Raw genomic sequence first — 22011 nt, 5'->3', positions numbered from 1 at the left:
CCCGTTTTCCTTAGACTGTTGTCATGACCTCGGACCAGATACTCACTCACCAATCTGTAACTTTGCCATGATTAGATTTCATGTTCGAGCTTCGTTTTGATATGTAGTGTGTTTGATTCCGATGTACGGTTTAGGAGAACCCGTTTTAAGTAACGGCGTTTCGCGACCAAACCATTACCCCTCGCCTTACTTTGAAACCTTGGTTAAGGACCTAAAAAGACTAATTGGAGTACGAATAATTTATGTAAGTGTATTATGCAGTTGGTAAGGCACTCGTGAAAGAATCGCCTTAAAACCCTTAATGGTTAATTTATTAAAAATGGTGGAGCCGAGGGTACTCGAGCGACTTAAGTAAATCGTTAAGCGCGAAAGCGAACGTTGGGACTCTAAATTGTTAAAGTCTAGTTTCTTAAGCGACCGGGGTTTAATTCCAACTTATGTTGTTGTTCATAGGTTATCGGACCCACTCTAAACTTAAGTCTACCCCGGAGCACTCAGGCAAGTTTTCTACCCGTTATACTGTTGTTGTGATGTAAATATATGTATATGCATTATCTTGTGATAAGTGCATGATTGTTATTAGCAAATTTTGCGATATATTGGAGCATGCTGATATGGTATATATGCATGTCTGTTTCGTAATCTTGATATCTAATTGTTGATTCAATTGCTTATAAGTTGCATAATACCTATGCTAGAGATACGCAGTAGTTGCGTATACCCTTAGTATAGGGGACCCAAAGGTGAACATATTTTCTAAACCGGGAGACGATGTTCCCGAGTATATTATATATATATTTATATATATATATAGTTTTTAAAACTATGAATCAAATAAGGTTAATTCGATAACTTTATTTTATTATTGAGTATTATTTTGAATATTCATTCGAGGGCTTATGACCCCGTTTATTTTTATTGAATATTATTTTGAATATTCATTCGAGGGCTTATGACCCCGTTTATTTTATTATTGAATATTATTTTGAATATTCATTCGAGGGCTTATGACCCCGTTTATTTTATTATTGAATATTATTATGAATATTCATTCGAGGGCTTATGACCCCGTTTATTTTATTATTGAATATTATTTTGAATATTCATTCGAGGGCTTAAGACCCCGTTTATTTTTTAATGAATATTATTATTTGAATATTCATTCGAGGACTTATGACTCTGATTATTTACAAATTATTATTCTTAATTTTATTAAAGAATAATGTGTCGATAATCAAACTCACTTTTGATTATTCAAATAAAGATAGTACTTTCGTATAAGTATATCTTTGGTTATTTAATATACATTGCAAGTATAAGTTTTAAAACTTCTACTTCAATTATTTTTATAAAGATTATTCTTTATGAGAATATTATTTAATAATATATTCGGATATTTTTCTAATAAATTGGGACTGATTTATTTCATTAAATCAGCATTACTCCAAACATTCTTAAAAATATTTGCGAGTCTTCAAAATGATTTTAAAAGTTAGAGCGGATCCCAAAACTCATTTTTTTATATATTTAAGATCTTCCTTTAAAAGGGGATTTAAATATTCGCTCAAAACCTGAGGGATCCGGCTCTGTGGTGTGTTTTATATTCGCAACAAGGTTGCTATTTTGATAAAGAGTTTTTGATTACTCACCCAATACTCGGGAAGTAAAATTCTTGGAACAAGTTAATCCATTAACAGGCATCCCCTGGGAATATCGGTGAGTTTTCCTTTCCAACTAGATACGACTTCTTGGTGGAGCCGTATCAACAAGTTTCTACTTGGGGAAAGTGGGGACGAGCTTTACGTTTCAGAGTCATGGATTTCATCTGAACTAGGAGTGGCGTAAGTGGTCGAGTGGCGCCGGCCCAGCCTAATTATATTGGCCCAAATGGCCTGGAAGTTCCGCTAAGACGGTCCATTCCTTAGGAGTCCAGTGTTCGGTTGACAAGTAAATCCGACAGGTTCTCCTCTACATGTAGAAAATGGTGGGGTTGCACTACTACGACTGATCATCGTAATTGGTCTTCCTGGCGCGGCAAACTCCCGTAATGAGTTCATCATCCAATTGGATATTTCTGCAACACTACCCAGAGCACTTCGATAGAAAGGCTACGGTTGGGCGATTGTTGAGTGTTGGAGGGTCGAGTTTTCAAAATGATGTTTACATCAAATGAAGTATCTCGTAACTTCATTTTATTTTGGATGATATTTTAAAGATTGATTCTATACAAGTTTTTGTCTTGTAGCTTAATCTATGGGATGAACTATTTATACATTGAACGGTGGTAGTTCAAGTAGTATTCAGAAAAGATATAAGTATACTTGGCAGTATCTGTAACTTCATCTTTTAAACTTATATCTAGTAAATGATTATCTTGTGCATGTCAAGATTTTCAGAAAATGTTGAGACAAGGTTAGATATATGAGATCACCTTGAAACGATATTTTTATACAGTTTATAAACTGGAACTCTGGGTATATTAACATGTCAGAGGATTCAAAGATTGTGAAAAGTATATATGTATATATATACTGAATATTTGCGACTTGGTCGCGTTAAGATATCAGCTTGGTTCATTTCTTCTTGACCAAGACTTTCATGAGTACTATGAGAATGCTCATATATTGTTATATTATACATATTATTTCGGTGGGCTTGTTGCTCACCCTTGCTTTCTTCTTTCATCACACAACATCAGATAGACAGATGAACAGGACCAAGCTTCCAATTCGCGAGCGGATAGGAAACGTTTCGCAGTTTCCTATAGGCGTTGATGTCGCTGTAGCTGAGGTAGGAACTACCAATAGGCTAGGCTTTCAACTTTGTGATGTACCAGATTTATGTATATTTATGAATTGTAATAATGGCAAAGAAATGTAAATTTATTCAGATACCCTTTAAGGTGTATTGGCATTAATTGTGGAATAAAACGACTTGTGATTATTTTTGGATATTCATCTCTGAGACTATAACTTGTGGTGTGTGTGTTTATGGTGGGGTCCCAGTACAGAGTAGTTGATTATTTTATTAGATTGGGTGTTATAAGGGAATGGAACTCGTGACAACCCGGATCCCCGACCCCGGATTTGGGGTGTTACACAGATGATCAAGGGAATTTTGTTATCTATAGTGATGCTTCTCATAAGGGATTAGGTTATGTTTTGATGCAGCATGATAAAGTATTGCATATGCGTCGAGACAACTGAAACCTCATGAGCAGAGGTATCCTACTCATGACTTGGAACTAGCGGCCATTGTTAGTCCTTAACAATTATAGCAAGAATTACATAAGGGGGGTTGAATGGAATTCTTGAAACTTTTTCTTGAAATAAAAATGTTCAACTCGATTATAGATATATTTGTTTTGATTAGCACAATGCGGAATGTAAACTTAATTGAATCAAAACATAAGTAATTAAAAACAAGAGTCTTTAAAAACTTTCTGGTGGATTTAAATAATTCCACCAGAGATATATATAATATATCGAGAGGACTCTGTGTGCAGAAATGCTCACAGCTGCTTACAAATGGAACTACTGAGAATACAGGAAATGCTAAAGATTCTGCTTACAAAGATTTCTCTGTTTTGTGTTTCTCAGCTATCTCAGTTATTTTCTATTTACTACTCTCTTGGTTTATATAATACCAAGATTACAAAGTCAAAGAGACTGAACAAATATAAAATCTAACAGTCTTAAGCTTTGCTGCTTTTCGTCCTCTATTACCCAGTTAATGGGCTTCCACAGTGTGTTTGTATACATCTCGACGGCTGTGTGTCAGCTTTCAGTGTTCAACTGCTGTTTGAATTCTTCAAATGATCATCCGTCGACTTTCAAAACATCCGTTGATGGTTTTAATTGATCATCCGTCGACTGCTATATTAAACATCCGTTGATAGTCATTTGATCATCCATCGATGGCTTTGTTAATCATCCGTCGGTAGCTATTTTGGCATTTGACTCTATTTCACTTATGCAGAATTACAAGACATCATTTATGTACAATTAATCAACCTATTCTGCATATCTAGTTAAAGTCAACATGACTTATATGCTACTACAGATTCTATACAAAGGTGCATACATAACTGTGCTACAAACTTATTATTACATAAGCTACTCACTCGATGGATAATAGGTTAATCATCCGTCGGGAATATAATGAGTTATCCGTCTGGACTATAATTCTTATCTGTCGAGTGCTACATTATTTCACTAAGTAAAATCTACTTAGATGTTTTGTTTATGAAATCATCAAGTACACAACATATGCACAACAATCTCCCCCAATTTATGTCTACTAGAATTGTAGCCATAAATTAAGAGATACTTGATGATAACAAAACATCCTGAACATATATCTTTAAAGATAAGTAGATAAACTGAAAGTGCTTCAATTAATTAAAATGTGCAAGGTTTGGCTCACAGTCAATTCAAGATGCTCCTCTAGCCTGAGCAGATTTTTCTAGTTCCTTGAAGGTCTGGATCTTCTTCCAAGCTTTCTGTTATTTTCTTCTATTTGATTCTGGAGCTGCCTGTGGAATTCTAGTTCATCAGATTCTGAGAGATCTAGCTTTTCTTGTATTTCCAAGAGAGTCTTATTGCTAGAGAAACTCAATTGGTCTTCTAATCTGAAGAATCTTCTTACACCTTTGTCATCCATGAATTCCATCTGCCAGTAGGGCCTTAGATGCACTCTTCTCCCTGTGTATGGGATGATTAGAGTCTTTGGGAGTGCATCTTTAGCTCTAACACTCCTCAGCTCTTCAATCTTCTTCAATACTAGTCTTCTTGCAGTTACATTGAACCCAAAGTTTTTCTTGAAGGATGAATAGACTTTAATCAGCACATCTTGGCTTTCTTGAAGAATCCTGTGAAGTGGCCACCGAATCTCCCTTCCTCCTTTGTACTTGAACACCAACCTTTCAGGTAGGTTTCTGTATGCATCAATTGCCCTTACTTCATCCAGTTCATCCAGATAAAGATTTAGATCTGAAAATTCTTTGATGTCACACAAGTACAAGTAGTCTCCCCTGTTGACCTTGGGTTGAGCTTTAACTACTGACTTGGATTTGAGAGGTGACAACTTCACTTTCTTGACTGCCATTGACTTTGTCCTTTTTGGCTTGCTAAGGATTGGTAAGTTGAAGTCAGGAATTGGTATGTTATCCCATTCTCTTGGCTCATCCTTTGGCACAATAGGTTCATCATGTATGTTCCCGTAGGGATCCTTATGTCTTCAAATACCACAGAGGGCTTTGATGCTTGAGTTGTAGCTTGTGTGGATTCCTTAGGAAATTGATCTTCCAATTCCTTGTCAACAACATCCAGTTTCCTTTTTGTTCTTCTAGCTAATTCTTTCTTCCTTGGGGATTTCTTCTGTTCTTCAATCTTCTTCTTTTATTCAGCAGCTTCAGATGGTTGAGGGGGAATTTGTTGAGAAGAATTCACAGTCTGTAGCTTAGCCAAGATAGCAATCTGTTATTTCTTTTGTTTAGACTTCTTTGCATCTAGAGCAACTTGCCTCTTTTCCTGCTTTAATCTGGCTTTTTCTTCTTTCTTTGCTTGAGCAAACTGTGGATGTCCAGCTACCACACAAATTTCCTTTCCATTTCTGAATATCTTAGCAATTCTCCTTTTTGAAGCTGAATCAGCTGGATCTTTATAGAAGACAATAGATCTTGACAGAAGCTTATTTTTTCAGGCTTGGGTGTCTCATACACAGTGTCCATAGGGTTCTTCCAAGATGACTTTGGATAATTTGCCCTTGGTTTTAAGAATTATTTCAGCCTTTGTAGACTTGATGCAGGAAGATTGTCATTTTTCCAGATAGCTCATGCTCATCTCATTCACACTGATTGGCTTAACATGAGAGTGATGGATGGCTGACTGAACTGGCTCCTTGACTAGTTCAAACTTTTTTTGTATCTCCTCATCAATCTTATTCCAGTTGATCAAACTCAACTTTCCTTTTTCAGCAACTTTCAAATTTGCTGCTGCTGCTTTGATTAGATCTATACCATCTGCAACTGTTGGCTTGGAGATTGTAATTGAAGGTACAATTACTTTGCTGATTTGTACTTGAAGTTTCTCCCCCTCAGTTGATCCTTTCTCCCCCTTACTTGATTCTCTCTCCCCCTTTTTGTTATCATCAAGTTGAGGAGATAGGCCTTGTGCTTTAGCCAGTTGCATGAGAAGATTTATCTGAGTCTGTTGATTTTGAAGAAGGATAGCCACTGAATTCTCAATAACTTGAACTCTGTTTTCCAGCTTGGCTAGCTTCTTTTCAGAATCTGATTCTCTCCTCAATCTTAGTAATAGATCTTGCATGGTACCATATGGCATCACTGAATCCAGCTTCTCAGAATTGTATGTCTTCAAGTCAGCTGTATCTCTTTTTAGTTCATCCACACTCATATTCTGTCTTAAGTGCTGGATCTTCATTAGATGTAGAGAGTCTAGGTGAGCTTGACGGATAGCCTTGGCACCAGCATCTGAAGTTTCCTAAAGGGCCTTTTGAATAGCCATCACTTGCTTGACCAAAGACACATCAAATTGTCCTGGTGTAAATTCCTTTGTCCATGCCCATCAAGGTAAATTTAAAACAGAACTTGGGCCTTCATCTCCCCCTACGTTCATGCTTCCATCCAAAGAAACAGAGTCATCATCATTAGAATTTACTCCAAATTCTTCAGATGGCTCACCAGCTTGAGAAGACATCATATTGACAGCAGCTTTATCTCTTTGAAGAGATTCTGAGGTGTGTACTAGATTCAAGTTCTGCTCTGCCTCCACATTGCCCTGAGCAGCCAACAATTGATAGGCTGACACAGGATGAGTAAAAGTGTCAGCATCCAAGGAAATGTTATCAATTTCAGCTTTGTAATGTTGCTGAAATTGTCTTTCCGTTTCAGCATCATCCACAATCATTGACTCACTAGCAATGGCTGGATCCACCCTTATTTCTCCTGTACCTGCCTTTATCTCATAATCTTTTTTTTGTTGCATCAGGGTCTCACCCTGGCTCCCCACCCTCACACCCTCACCTTCACCTACTAAGGTGGAACTCCTCTCACTCACTTTTGCCAATCCTGAATGAATGGATTGCTGAGATTCACTCTTTTCCTCTCCTTTTGCCTGGGAGCAACCCAGCCTCTCACTTAATACACTCTCCTCTCTCAGTCCTAAGAGTGACTATATTACCACTAAATCTTCTGCACTAGAAATAATTGAAGTTTGAAGTTGTGCAGAGACACTCGACGGATAAGTGATATCCATCGGGTGAGTGGTAAAGCAATCGACGGATAACTGCTGTTAAGCTTATCCGTCTGGATACAATCACTACTCGACGAATGAGCAATATCCATCGAGAGAGTAGAAATGAATGAGGTGGGAAGAGAAACTATTGTTGACTCTGTGTTGATTGAAGTTATTTGAGGCACAGATGTCACAATAGTATCTGAAAGAATTGGCAAGTGAGCCAACAAATCATCTAAAAGATGATGCTCACTTGCACTAGATTTTGGCTTCCCCAACAGAGTTAAAGAAGGGGAATCAGGAATTAAAGTGTTTATCATATCCACTTCCAGAGAGTTTGTTGGTGAGTATGGTGTTTCAGAGGCTTCTATTATAAGAGATTTTGGCTGTGACTCCACATTTATTAGAGCCACATCAATCTGAATTTGAGAAAGTGCAGGGACTGTGTCTTTAGCACCAGTTTGCACTGTGTGTGTTGTAATAACCCCAATTTTTGGAAATTTTTGAAACCCTTATGAATAGTGTTTTGCTGAATGAGAAAACTTTTCATGCCACACTATGTAGGGGTTCTGTTATGGATATTCTGAGATTTTATTAGTACTCTATATGGTATATAAGTGTATGTAAAGATCGTCAGAATCCAATTCCGAACACTTTGATTTTTCCCGGAAATCCACTAGATACGAAAAGAATTGAGTATAAGGTAACAGGATAAAAAAGGATTTAAATTAAAGGATTTAAATTAAAGGATTATAATAGAGGATCATAAAAAGGAATATAATGTATTGAGATAGGTTAAGGGAACCTAAGTAATAAGATCCCGGGTATGATCCCTCAAACGATAAACGAAAATGAAAGTTAAGCGAACCGTATAACAAATCAGTGGTTATTAGGCAAACAATTAGAAGCTAATCAAAGAGATTAGTGGGGATGATGTCATCCAACCAATAGAAAGAGGACAAAGGAGGGATGATAACATCACAAAGTGATGCAAGCATGACATAAGAAGGAAGGAAATGTGGTGGATTGTTAACCACACAAAACCAAGGTTAAATTGGTAATTAACCTAAAATAAAACAAATCTAACTCAATAAACCAAGCCAAACATTTCATTTCATCAAAACAAAAAAACATAAAACCTCTTATTTCTTCATTGCTCTCGGCTTTTGCCATTTTCAAGAGAAAGAAATTTCAAAACTCAAGATCAAGGCTTCCTAAATCGGTAAGATAATTCCCTAGTCATCCTTATGCATAGTTATGGCTATCTTATGAGTTTAAGCCTTCAATTCTTTCTCAATCTTCTTCAAGAAATCAATGAAGAAGACAATGAATAGTGATTTCAAAGTTTTTAACTTGATTTTTTCTTGTTTTCCTTTAAGATCCAAGCATCCCTAAGACTTCTCAAGGCTTCTTAAGGCTTCCTAGCTACTCCCACCACTTCAAGGAAGGTATATCATCTCCAAACCCTAGATTCCTTTGTATAATAAGATGATTTTGATTGTTATGGTGATATAGTAGCTTAATGCTTGTGGTTTAGAGTTTGGGTTGGAGTGGTACTGAAATGGAATGGTGAATCTTGTTGTTTTGGTTAAAAGAACTTAAGTATAGTTAAATTCAAGCTTAAGCATAAGTATAAATGTTAATATTGAATTTATTGTGGATGTTATGATGTGATAAGGATGGACTTTGGTTGTATAAATGGATTGGGGTTGTTTGGTGATGAATTGGAGTGATATAAAATTTGGGTAATCACGTAAACATAGCCGTCGTAATGTCCGATTTACTTTAGACTGCTTTTGTTCATAACATTAGGACCCGAGAACTCCCTGCTAGATTTTTACCATTGCCATTTTTAGATAGTTCATGTTACGAGCTTCGTTTTGATATGTAGTTCGTTTGATTCCGATGTACGGTTTAGGAGAAACGACCGTTTTAAGTAACGGCGTTTCGCGAACAAAACATTTCCCCTTGCCTTACTTTGAAACCTTGGTTAAAGACCTTAAAGGACTAATTGGAGTATGAAACAATTGTGTTAATTGGATTAGGCAGTTGGTAAGGTACTCGCGAAAGAATCGCCTTAAAACTCGTAATGGTTAATTTATTAAAAATGGTGGAGCTGAGGGTACTCGAGTGACTTAAGAGAATCAGTAAGCGCAAAACGAGCGTTAGAGTCTAAGTTGGTTAAAGTATAGATTTACAAGTGACTTTGGTTTAATTCCAACTTACTTGTTGTTTATAGGTTACCAGACTCTTCCCGAGCCATTTGTAACCCCCAGTCACTCAGGCAAGTTTTCTACCCGTTATACTGTTGTTGTGATGTATACACTTGTATATGCATTATCTTGTAATAGATGCATGATGGTTATATTAGCAAATTCTTGCGATATATTGTAGCATGTGATATGGTACATATGCATGCCTGTTTCGTATTCTTGCCATATATATCTGTTGGTTCAGTTGATAATACATATGCTAGAGAATAGCGGTAATTTGCATATACCCTTAGTATAGGGACCCAAAGGTGAAAACATTTTCTAAACCCGGGAGTCGAGGATCCCGAGTAGATTTTATATATATATATATATTTTATATATATATATATATATATGGTAATAGTTTTCAAAACTATTAATCGAATAAGGTTTATTCGATAATTTTATTTTATTAATGAATATTATCTTGAATATTCATTCGAGGACTTATGACTCATTTATATTATTTATTGAATATTACTTGGATATTCATTTGAGGATGTATGACTCCTTTATTTTATTTAATGAATATTATTTATAATATTCATTCGAGGTATTATGACTCCGCTTATTATTTATTAATATTCTTTATTTATTAAAGAATAATATTCGATAATCAAACTTACTTTTGATATTCAAATAAAGATATTACTTTCGTATAAGTATATCTTTGATTATTTACTATTCATTTCAAGTATAAGTTTTCCAACTTCTACCTCAATTATTCTTTATGGGAATATTATTTAAATAATAATATTCAGATATTTCTTTTATATTGAGACTGATTTACTTTATTAAATCAGCATTATTCCAAACACTCTTTAAAGTGTTTTCGAGTCTTTAAAATGATTTTCAAAAATTAGAGCGGATCCCAAACTCATTTTATATATTTAAGATCTTCCTTTTTAAAAAAGGGGATTTAAATACTCGCTCAAAACCTAAGGGATCCGGCTCTGTGGTGTGTTTTATATTCGCAACAAGGTTGCTGTCTTGATAAAAGAGTTTGTAATTACTTACCCAATACTCAAGATCCTACCACATCTCAAGAAATATCAGAACATGCATCTAGCTCTTCAAGTTCTGATTCGTCAAGTTCTGATAAGCCAAGTTCTGATAGTGCTGAAAATCTAAATACGGAAGAATCCAACTCAGAGAGCATAGTTTCAGGGGGAGCATCAGAAAATGAAAGTGAAGATAGCATGGATCATGGGGGAGCATCCAGTTCTAGAGAAAACCTTCCATCTGCAAGGAAGTGGACAAAATCACATACACCTGATTTGATAATTGGAAATCCTGATGCAGGTGTCAGAACTAGAACAGGTACTTCAAATGAATGTCTCTACAATTCTTTTCTCTCTCAGACTGAGCCAAAGAAAGTGGAAGAAGCTCTTCAAGATGCTGATTGGGTGCAAGCAATGCAGGAAGAGTTGAATGAATTTGAAAGAAACAAAGTCTGGACCCTAGTGCCAAGACCAAAAAATAGATATGTTGTTGGTACAAAGTGGGTATTCAGAAACAAAACTGACAGTGATGGCATAATTACAAGGAATAAGGCAAGGCTGGTTGCAAAAGGATATTCTCAACAGGAGGGAATTGATTATGATGAAACATTTGCACTAGTTGCTAGGTTAGAAGCCATAAGGATATTTTTGGCTTATGCTGCTCACAAAAAGTTTAATGTCTTTCAAATGGATGTGAAAAGTGCTTTTCTCAATGGAGAATTGGAGGAAGAGGTATATGTTGAACAACCTCCAGGTTTTGTAGATACCAAACATCCAGATTATGTCTACAGGCTTGATAAAGCACTTTATGGACTTAAGCAAGCTCCTAGAGTATGGTATGAGACTTTAGCTCAGTTTCTTCTGGAAAGTGGATTCAATAGAGGGACAATAGACAAAACACTGTTCTACCTCAACCATGGAAAGGACCTACTTCTGGTCCAGATTTATGTTGATGATATCATTTTTGGATCTACAAATGACAAACTTTGCAAGAAGTTTGCCAAACTAATGCAGTCAAGATATCAGATGAGTATGATGGGGGAACTTAGCTATTTTCTGGGCCTTCAAGTCAAGCAGAATGAGGAAGGCACTTTTATTTGTCAAACCAAGTACACCAGAAACTTGCTGAAGAAATTTGGAATGCAAGATTGTTCAAGTGCATCCACTCCAATGGCCACTGCTACAAAACTGGATAAGGATACTGGTAAATCAGTAGATATTACTGACTACAGAGGTATGATTGGCTCTCTACTCTATCTAACTGCTAGTAGACCTGATATCATGTATGCTACCTGTCTTTATGCAAGATTTCAAGCAGATCCAAGAGAACCTCACTTAACAGCTGTAAAAAGAATCTTTAAGTATCTTAAAGGAACAGCTGCTCTGGGATTATGGTATCCTAGAGAATCAGATTTTAAACTAATAGGTTACTCAGATGCAGATTTTGCAGGGTGCAAAATTGACAGGAAAAGCACAAGTGGAAGCTGCCAATTTCTTGGAGGCAGATTGGTTTCTTGGTACAGCAAGAAACAAAAGTCAATTTCCACATTAACTGCAGAAGCAGAGTATATTGCTGCAGGAAGCTGTTGTGCACAGATTCTTTGGATGAAGAATCAGTTACTGGATTATGGGTTAACATATTTCAAAATCCCTATTTACTGTGATAATCAAAGTGCTATTGCTATGACAGGTAATCCAGTTCAACACTCAATGACAAAGCACATCAGCATCAGGTACCACTTCATCAGGGAACATGTGGATGAAGGTACAGTGGAATTGCATTTTGTTCCCACAGATCAACAACTGGCAGATATCTTCACAAAACCACTATGTGAAGCTACTTTTACAAAATTGGTAAATGAACTTGGAATGGTTTCAGGTTCTTTCTCTAAATCTGCTTAGTCTTGTTATGTGTTATCAGACTTTATGCTCAGTATTTACAGAATTAATCTCATTGTATATTCTGTGCTTAATTGATAAATGTCTTTAAGTACTGACTGTTGTCTGATATATGTTTCTAAACTCTGATAAGTGATATGTCTGTTCTAGTACCTATTCAATCCTATGAGGATAACTGTGCTAGATATTGACCTAGTAGTCTTCAATAAACAAATGATTCCATGTAAGAAGAAATTATTTCAGTGGAAATCTTATGACACTAGCAAATTCTGATAATTGAGCTTAGTTAAGTTTACTTTGTATATCTTATTACTAAGTCACAAATTGGAATAATGCTACTCATCTGTTAAGTTCTGATACTAGTAAAACTGTTGAATGTACTAAGTGCTGATAAACCTCACTTATCAAAAGAAAAAGCAAAAGATCAAAGAATAAAATCAGGTACTCCTTTGAGATCTAGAGTAAAAATGTGGAAGGGACGACCCAAGTGCATTGCTGGTATTAAGTAAATATGCATTAGAAAAGCAAAATATTTTCTTGGTGACTTTTCACACTCTATGATTACTGGAGAAATACTCTGATAATAGCATAAATTCTGATAAACAGTCGTGACTCACTTACACTGAGAAGCCACTGTAAAATAGAATTTCAAAAGATGCATAAAATTAGCACAAAACAGTTGAGGTGGACTCAAGCATGAACTTATTCATCAGTAGGTTTCAGGACAATGACAGCTCTTTAGCAAAATTTTAGTTATGCCTTATTTCTAAGATGTACTGAAGTGAATCAGACTTTACTCTTTGTCTGTTATTTAGCTTAATGCACACACTAATCACTCCATCTGAATGATGAAAATTTCTGTGGTGGTCTATGTTATTTTAGATAAACAGTCATTGTGTCATTATTGCACAAATTCTGAGGACAAGTTCTAGTTACACGTTCTGATGATTAAGTTCTGACGTCTATAACTCAGAACTTGTATGAGGATTTACTAAGATGGGCATTCCTTTTTCGAGTTAAGAAATTATGTTCTGATGACTGTTAAGTTCTGGTATAGGTCTAAGTTCTGATTTCTCAGTCTAATCCTTTACTTGGCTTATCTGTGAATAAAATTTGATAACAGTCTCAGTTCGAACTAGAATATGTTGAAGTGGAAGATTAATAGTCACTATGATTAGGATTAATGGTATCCGTACTTGAACAGTCCACTGTTTCTTGTGTCTTGTGCGGTCTAGACCATGATTCCTCTTTCCAATGAATGTTATTCTTTTTCAAAGTCTAGGGAGACGAGGTAGAATTAATTCTACCTGTCAGCATTAAATATCTTTGCGTCTCCTGGCATTCTCTTGCCTATATAAACAACCACTTCACATTAGTCTTCTCATCACACTTTTATCACAAATTCAGTCTTGTTTTTCATTTACTATCACAAATGGCTGAATTTGTCTGGTTCTACAATTACGGTGATGAGACTGTGCATGTCTTTTTGAATGGAATTCCAACTCCCTACCCTATCACCAACATCCCTCACAATCTCTGGATTCAATTTCCAGAGGTTATCAAACGTGATCTGGTGGCCGTTCGAAGAGACCTTCTGTAATAACCCCAATTTTTGGAGATTTTTGAAACCCGGATGAATAGTAACTTTTGCTGACAATGCTGATTAAGAAAAATTATCAGACCACGATATATAGGAGTACTGTTATGGAAATTCTAAGATCGTATTAGTATTCCATAAAGAAAATAAATGTATGTAAAAGCTGTCGGATTTTGAAAACGAGCACTTTTATTTTTCCCCGAGATTTCCACCAGACATTAAGGGATTTAAGAAATTAATATTAAGATGAAGAATTTTAAATTCAAGGATTATAAAGGAGAATTAATTTAGGTATTAAAAATACTAAGAAGATTTTATCAATAAAACCATTAAGGTATTTAACCAAACGATCAACGAGATTGAGTGATAACCGGACAAAGAAATGAATAACGACTCTTGTAAATACCTTTGCAAGTGGCAAGGCAAGTGGATGGTTGATCAAACAAGAAACCAAGTGATAGTTAGGAAGGAATGGCTAGTTAATTATATAGTTAACTAGGGATGATCTCATCTCACCACAAATCACCAACACATGGCAAATGGTGAGATCATCTTCCACTAACTCCTTTGTTTATTATTAACCTAGCAAAATATCAAGAGAACCCATCATTATCCACCACATTATTCCACCAACACAAGAAAGCAAAAGCATTTCCTCCCCCATTTCCATTGCTCTCGGCCAAAACAGAACCAGCACACTAAAACTGCTGTATCTCCTTCATTTCTCACTCAAATATTGTGTTCTATAGCTCATTGGAAAGGTATTGAGATGTCCTACAACTATTGTTCACAAGTCTCGTCCAAATAATCATGGTAAGACCCTAATTTTTACAGTTCTTTAAATCGGACTTTTAGAAACTTCAAAGCCTAACTTTGTGTTCTTGATTTCTTTGGAAAGATCAAGCTTGTAGGAGGCTCCCTAAGGCTTCCTAGCAACTTAACACCTCCCAAGGAAGGTATAAACTTCAAACTCTAGCCTTTACTTTATTTGTTAGTAAGTTTAATGGTTGGTTTTGTGAAATGAGAAGCATGGATTGTGATTATTAGTAGTTTGGTTTGATTTGGAAGTGTTTTGGTAATTGAAGCTTGATTATAGTTCATAGGTCTTGATTGTGGTTGTTTGAGTTGAAAACCTTGGAGATTATGGACTGATGTGGTATGGTTTAGGTGAAGTTTTGTTGTATTGATGGTTATGAGTTGGTTGGTGGTTAATTGGAGTAGTTTAAACATTGGTAATCGCGTAAACATAGCCGTCGTAATGTCCGATTTACTTTAGACTGCTTTTGTTCATAACATTTGGACCCGAGAACTCCCTGCTAGATTATGACCATTTCCATGTTTAGATAGTTCATGTTACGAGCTTCATTTTGATATATAGTTCATTTGATTCCGATGTATGGTTTAGGAGAAACGACCGTTTTAAGTAACGGCGTTTCGCGAACGAAACTTTTCCCCTCGCCTTACTTTGAAACATAGGTTAAAGACCAAAAAGGGTTAATTAGTGTATGAAACAATTATGGTAAGAGTGTTAGGCAGTTGGTAAGACACTCGCAAAGGAATCGCCTTAAAACTTGTAATGGTTAAATTATAAAAAATGGTGGAGCCGAGGGTACTCGAGTGACATAAGAGAATCAGTAAGCGCAAAGCGAGCGTTAGAGTCTAAGGTAGTTAGAGTATAGATTTACAAGTGACTTTGGTTTAATTCCAACTTACTTGCTGTTTATAGGTTACCAGACTCGTCCCGAGCCTTTTATCACCCCCAGTCGCTCAGGCATGTTTTCTACCCGTTATACTGTTGTTGTGATGTATATGTGTATATGCATGATCCTGCGATAAATGCATATTTGTTATTAGCAAATTCTTGCGATATATTGTAGCATGTGATATGGTATATATGCATGCCTGTTTCATATTCTTGGATTATATATATGTTGGTTAAAATGCTTACAATTGCATAATACCTATGCTAGAGATAAGCGGTATTTGAATTTACCCTTAGTATAGGGGATCAAAAGGTGAACATATTTCTAAACCGGGAGTCGATGTTCCCGAGTATAATATATATATTTTTATATATATATGGTTATAGTTTTCAAAACTATTAATCGAATAAGGTTTATTCGATAACTTTAACTTTATTTTATTATTGAATATTATTTCGAATATTCATCCGAGGGCTTATGACTCAGTTTATATTATTTAATGATTATTAATTGGATAGTCATTTGAGGATGTATTGACTCCTTTATTTTATTTAATGAATATTATTTATAATATTCATTCGAGGTATTATGACTCCGCTTATTATTTAATAATATTCTTTATTTTATTAAAGAATAATGTTTCGATAATCAAACTTATTTTCGATTATTCAAATAAAGATAGTACTTTCGTATAAGTATATCTTTGGTTATTTAATACTCATTTCAAGTATAAGTCTTACAACTTCTACTTCAATTATTTGTATAAAGATTATTCTTTATGGGAATATTATTTGAATAATAATATTCAGATATTTTCTAATATATTGGGACTGATTTACTTTATTAAATCAGCATTACTCCAAACACTCTTTAAAGTGTTTTCGAGTCTTCAAAATGATTTTTAAAAGTTAGAGCGGATCCCAAAACTCATTTTTATATTTAAGATCTTCCTTTTAAAAAGGGGATTTAAATACTCGCTCAAAACCTGAGGGATCCGGCTCTATGGTGTATTTTATATTCGCAACAAGGTTGCAGTTTTGGTAAATGAATTGATTACTTACCCAACGTTCGGGAAGTAAGTCCATCTATTGAGTCAGCATAAGCAACATGGGCTCAGTGGGCATCCATGACAGTGTAAGTAGCTCAGTGGGAGTCCATCAAATGTATAAGTGGCTGAGTGGCAGTCCAGCATAAGGTCCTATTGCGACCAGGGTGATGACCAGTGGGGAATTCGTCCATCTACTAGTAGAAAAGGTTACTTATTGGTATCTTTGCCTGATCAGCAAGATATCAGGTTTATGCCAAAATCCTTTCCCTTTCCAAATTTATTGGATATTGCAATTCTGTTCATACTTTACATGACAGAGGTTTTCAGGAAATGTATGTATATATATAGGTGTATATATATATATATATCGGGACTTAATGAAGTATATCATAACTTCATTTCCTTCAAAATATTTCAAAGATTGAATCTATTCAAGTCTTATCTTGTAGTCTCATCAGTGTGATGAACTTTTGAAACTAATTATAACTTGAACGGTGGTAGTTCAAGTAGTATTTGGAAAAGATATAAGTATATTGGAGTATCTTGTAGCTTCATCTTTTAAACTTATATCTAGTAAATGATTATCTTATGAATGACAAAGATTTTCAGAAAAACGTTGAGACAAGGTTAGATATATGAGATCACCTTGCAACGATATTTTTATACAGTTATATACTGGAACTCTGTGTGTATTATGCATGGAAGAGGACTTCCAATATTTTGAAAAGTATATATATATATATACTGAATATTTTGCGACTTCATCGCATTAAGATATCAACTTGGTTCATTTCTTCTTAACCAAGACTTTCTTGAGTACTATGAGAATGCTCATATATTGTAAGTTATTATAAATATTATTTTGGTGGGCTTGCTGCTCACCCTTGCTTTCTTCTTTCATCACACAACATCAGATAGGCAAGATGAACAGGACCAAGCTCCTAATTCGCGAGCGGATAGGAAACGTTCCGCAGTTTCCTATAGGCGTTGATGTCGCTGTAGCTGAGGTAGGAACTACTAATAGGCTAGGCTTTCAACTTTTGATGTATCAGATTATGTATATTTATGAATTGTAATAATGGCAAAGAAAATGTAAATTATTCAGAACACCTTTTAAGGTGTATTGGCAGATAATTGTGGAATAAAATGACTTGTGATTATTTTTGGATGTTCATCTCTGAGACTATAACGTGTGGTGTGTGTGTTTATTGTGGGGTCACAGTACAGAGTAGTTGATTAATTATTAAGATTGGGTATTATTAAGGGAAATGGAACTTGTGACAACCCGGATCCCCGACCCCGGATTTGGGGGTGTTACAGAAGTGGTATCAGAGCTAAGCGTTATAAACCTCAGAGATGATGTGACGTTAAGATAATAAGTTCACTAAGATAATAAGAACTCTTGCCAAGTTCATAGTCGGACTACCTAATGTAGTACTGACAGTTAAAACCCTTATGGGAACCCTTATAAATATCGTGATAGAAGCGTAGTTCGTTATCGTATATGGCAGCGGGACACCGAACCCTGAGGTTGAGGAGCAACAACGCGATGATGTTTTATTAGTTATTGGAGATCAGATTGTGGATCCAATGGAACACCCTAATGAGGGACCGGATGATGTTCATATTGAGGATGTAGCGGTTGAGGATGTTGTCCTAGAAGGGATTGTTGCTGAGAAGAATCCCGTGGAGGGTCCTGACAAGAATGAATAAAGGACCACTGAGGAATTGATGACCATGGTTAGGGGAATTACCAGAGGTAGGATTGGCTGGTCACTACCGGAGATTCGTTCAAGTTTGTAAAGATAGTAGCCCCTTTAACGCGCTTACTCGTAAGACTAAGAAGTTTGAATGGACAGAGAAATGCGAGAACAGCTTTCAAGAACTGAAGCAAAGATTGGTGATGGCCCCTATGTTGGCGTTGCGGATGGAAAAAAGGAGATTTTGTGATTTGTAGTGACGCTTCGCACAGGGCTTAGGGTGCGTGCTTATGCAGCACGGTAAGGTAATCACGTACGCGTCAAGACAATTAGGGGAATATAACATTTGATATCCCCGCCCATGAGCTTAGGCTCGTGGCAATAGTTTTACCCTAAAGATTGGACGCACTACTTGTATGGGAGAGAAGTGCGGGATTTACACAAACCATAGGAGCTCTAGTACATTTTCACGTAGAAAGAGCTCAACATACGCCAGAGGAGGCGGTTAGAGCTAATCAAGAATTATGATTGGGAGATTCTTTATCATCCAGGGAAAGCCAAAATGGTGGGTAATGCCCTTAGTGTAAAGGAGAGACTCAAGATGATAATGTCTTTGGGAGAGTTGATAAGAGATTTTGAGAAAATGGAAATAGATATGAAGGTAACCAGAGCCGGTACCGAAAAGCTGTTTGAGATTGCAACACAGTCCGAATTATTGGAAAAGAACATATTGTGCCAGAAAAAGTGATGAATGAAGGCAGAGAGTCAATGATTAGATAAAGATTAATATCGAGAAAAAAATGATAAGGGGATAATGAGGTATTCCTACAGAATTTGGGTTCCAAATGTTCAAGAGCTTAAAGATGGGATCTTAGATGAAGCTAGTTTGAGGAATAAGATTTAGAGCTAACCCTGAACGTGATAGTCAGGGAGGTCGCCATCAAGATAGAAAGAACCCATAACATAATGAAGTGGAAAATGAGGATTTAAAACATGAAGGATGACCCCGATTACGGGGAGGAGGAGGAAATGTTCAGACTAAGGAAATAGAAGTCGAGTAAGGAAAGGAGAACCGAGACGGTACTCCTATATGATAATTTATGGACCTTTCTAGACAGAACTTAGACTATTATCCCAAACCACCACCCTGAGTAAACAATGCGGTGAGAAATTCTTTCAAGACGTTTAAGTTGCTAAGCTCTCAGAGTTCCAGGGAACAAGCTGACCCAGTCGAGGCAAGAGCCTGGCTAAAGGAAATATAGGAATCATTTGAGATTCTAAATGATTGATGAACCACAAAAGACTGTTTTTGTCACTTACCCTCCTAAGAGAGAGACCACCCGCTGGTGAAAGACCAAGGAAGGCACAGAGCAAGAGATTATAATAAACTGATTTAAGTTCAGTCAATTGTTTTCGGGAAAGTAATTCCCAAGGTTATGGAGATAGTGTAAAAGCTTTAGAGCCAGAACAAAGGCAGACGAGTATGATGAATTATGAATCTAAGTTGTAAAAGTTATCAAGATTTGTTCTGAGGACACGAATCCAGAATGACGGGATGTTTGAAATCAATGCTTATGTTGTGTTGGTTCATGAAATAATGACAAGAGAAAGGAAAATAAAAGAAACTGAAGTGGAAAGGAATATAAAGGCAATAAAGTTTGAGGTATGATAAGGGAATTGGGTATGAGGAAACCCTAAAGACTCGTAACAATAGAAATAGAAAAGTATGCATTCGTAAGGATGAGGGTGATTCACCATGAGTTAAAATTGATGGTTGAAGGCATAAGAGATACATATATTTTATCCCCTGTAAGTCGGGAGGATTCGAGGAAACCTTGAGATAGTTCGAAGGATAAATAATGAGACGCGGATAGACTGAGGAGACAAGGAAGTAAGAATTAGGAAAATTGGATGAAGGAAGTGACCTTCAAGAATGTGAAGTGTAAGACCGGTGGCTTGATACCCAGAAAGGGAGACGCCAGGTATGAAAGATATCCCAACATTGAGATGACTGTTGAGATAAACAACAAAAGTAAATAAGGAATTATTAAGAAGAAGTTCACGTTGAACACGACCAATATCTTCCAGAACATCCTTGTTATCGTTACCAGATTAGGCAAGAAAAGCGGATAACTGTTGTTATCTTTTGGAGGCCATTTTGATTAACCTCATTTTGTATACAGATGTTATTGTGCAATTAGGCATATACTATCGAGGTGGGAATGATTGAATAAGACACCCTTATCAGGGATATATGACTTGATTTATCCATGGAAGGATGCAGGTACCTTTTAAAGGTGGAATTACGGATAGAACATCGGTAACTTAAATGAATCCTAGGGGAATGCATAAGGTTGGCATTTCACCCTTAATAGGGACAATATGAGTTTTGACAGTATGATTTGGAAAGGGTTAAGGTAACAACAACCTTTATGAATCAGTGGAGAAATTTTTCAGAAGTATATAGACAATGGTTTTAGTATTAGTAAATGGTATTTTGATATGCCCTGTATCTAGGGAATACAGGAGGAACAATTCAAGGATAACCTTAGAGGTTTTACAAGGAGAAGGTAATATTCAAAATTCTCAAAAAAATAGAAATGATGATAAAGGAAATATGACGTAATTATAATGATGCCAAGTGGGGCACGTGTTAAACCACGAGAAGGTATGGATCGAACCAGTAATGGTCGAAGTTGTTCAGGGCAATTAGGACTTGAGATAAAAAGATGTTCTAAGTATGATTGAGAGTCAGTCATGACAGTGATTAACCTCTAAAGATTGAGGCAATAACTTATGGAAAAATGGTGATATTTTTTTTATTTACTCATCAGATATTAAAGAAAAGCATTTTCACATAAGCTGTGATTGAAATAAGGTAGAAAATTTATTTGGAGGTGGTTAAAATGACATTGACTGTAAGGAAATTTTACTATCAGGAAAGGCCAAAGAGGTGGCCGACACTTAAAGGTAAGAGGATAATTATAGGCGCTTGTGCCAAAGGAATACAGTGATGATGGTTAAATCTATGAAGGTTGTATTATGGTTTGGAAGATTGACATTCCTTCTGATGACTGTGCAGTACCCAACCGTAATAGTAGTTGGTAAAGGTTTAATTCGTGTAATTGCCATGAGCAGGCTATCTATCTCAGGAGATACTATCTTGAGAATGAGCCTGGACCATGTTTAAAAAAAAAAGGACTAAACAAACCTTTGAGTTAAGTCTTCTATTGAAGGCATATGATTAAGAATGGTATTAACCTGCTATCATTGCTTTCATTGAAACTCTTCTGCAATTTTATCTGCTTCACGTCATGAATGTACGTCAGGATCAGGAGTGTTCTTCATGAATCAAGAACGGTGATCATGTTACCTCCTTAGAAGAATTCGATATGATATGAATGGACTCCGTATGGTTAGCTATTAAAACTTCATGGAAAATGAATGACTACAGTAGGTCAAACGGTGGGCCATAGTAATGCAGGAATGATTCTGAGAGTGATGAGCTGATTACTTACAAACCGTGAGAGTTGTATTGGAATGGATGTTGAGAGT

This window comes from Apium graveolens, chromosome 8, assembly GCF_009905375.1.
Source record: "Apium graveolens cultivar Ventura chromosome 8, ASM990537v1, whole genome shotgun sequence".
In the NCBI taxonomy this organism is placed as follows: domain Eukaryota; kingdom Viridiplantae; phylum Streptophyta; class Magnoliopsida; order Apiales; family Apiaceae; genus Apium; species Apium graveolens.
The sequence above is the reverse complement of the archived record's forward strand: the minus strand, read 5'-3'. Positions refer to the sequence as shown.